At 35.2% G+C, this 1,450-nt stretch overlaps 1 long non-coding RNA gene across 1 annotated transcript; it reads left to right on the top strand.

Annotated features, from left to right (window-relative positions):
* On the top strand, positions 1 to 598 carry LOC113337615. The gene is made up of 2 exons (XR_003354308.1): positions 1 to 36; positions 154 to 598. It is a non-coding gene; the product is annotated as an uncharacterized LOC113337615 (long non-coding RNA).
* The last annotated feature ends 852 nt before the right edge of the window (positions 599 to 1,450 follow it).

Here is a 1,450-nt window from a genome sequence, read left to right on the forward strand (position 1 = left end):
GGTGCTTTAATAGTAAACATTGGTGATTTCTTCCAGGTAATTCTTTTTCTTTTCCAACTGTGCATGATTACTCATCATTTACAAGAACTGCTAAGTTTGAGTTGACACGAATCATATGAAAACATTGTTTTGTTTCTTCTTTCTTTTGAGCAGTTTGTCAGTAATGACAAGTTTAAGAGTGTGGAGCATCGCGTACTTGCTAACCCGATCGAACCAAGAGTGTCAGTTCCATGTTTCTTCAAACCAAATAGCACCAAGTTGTATGGTCCTATCAATGATTTAATCTCTGAAGAAAATCCGCGTGTATACAGAGATGCTACATTTACAGAGTATTTCCTTCATTTCCGTTCCATAGGGGTTGGTGGTGAATCTGCCTTGAACTATTTCAAGGTGTGAAGCTACAGCAGCGTCAGCCCAAGATGCAGTAGTTAAACAGCATGAGGGAATCTGACTAGTGAGGGTATTTTCTTATGATAAGGAAAGGGTATTTGCTTTCGAACTAACCTAAATTGTAATGCACCTTAAGGTCCATCTGTATTACTATACAATCCATTTAACCTTGCCCCAAAAATATATGCACAATGAAAATTTGACAAAATTTGGCAGTGCGATTTTACTCAGTTGCAGTTTAACAATGTGCCTAGTGTCAGATATAAATGGCTGCCCAAATATACAATGTGTGTGAAGATAACCGAATCCATCCTCCTTCACTATATGGAGGATGTCCCTTTTCATCTTCTTCCTGCTTTCCTCTATCTTTCCACAGACCTAAGACCCAATCTTTCTTGGGAAAAAAACGGTTTAGTTCAAAAACGCATCAAAAAGTACAGATTAGTCCATCCCGAATTAACTAGGTACAATTTAGTCCAAAAGTCATTTAAAATAACGAAAATACACATATAACCTTCATCCTTTACAATTTAGTCCAAAAATTTACTATTCAGTCCAAGGTGACTCATGATGATGTCAGCAATTTTAAATAATATAAAGAAAATTTAAAAACGATTTATCTTTCGAACCGTTTGTCCAAAATTCACAAACTTTATATATTCAGAAAGTTCTTTATGAGAGCTAGAAAAAGAGTACCCATATGAGTATATAATTTTCATTTTTTATAAATCTTACTTTACACTAGTTGTATACAAAACATATACACTACAAAAGTCCAGAAAATCCAAAGACAAGACAAGGAGCACCAGCTTGTACACCGCATACAACTTGAATCGTCCACCTAAACACCACTAACAAGCATGCTATTAAAATCTAACACATAACAAGTACGTAAACACATAGCGCTATTAAAATTAGAAAATCCAGAAAATCTTCCATCTACAAAACCTTCCCATTGTTCTTCTCCACTTTCTTGAGCACCCTCGAAAAGTACCTAAACAATAGCAAGCATGTTATTAAAAACGTCTCATAACATCGAAAAACAACAACTTAGGATTTC

Source organism: Papaver somniferum, unplaced genomic scaffold, assembly GCF_003573695.1.
Source record: "Papaver somniferum cultivar HN1 unplaced genomic scaffold, ASM357369v1 unplaced-scaffold_16287, whole genome shotgun sequence".
NCBI lineage: Eukaryota > Viridiplantae > Streptophyta > Magnoliopsida > Ranunculales > Papaveraceae > Papaver > Papaver somniferum.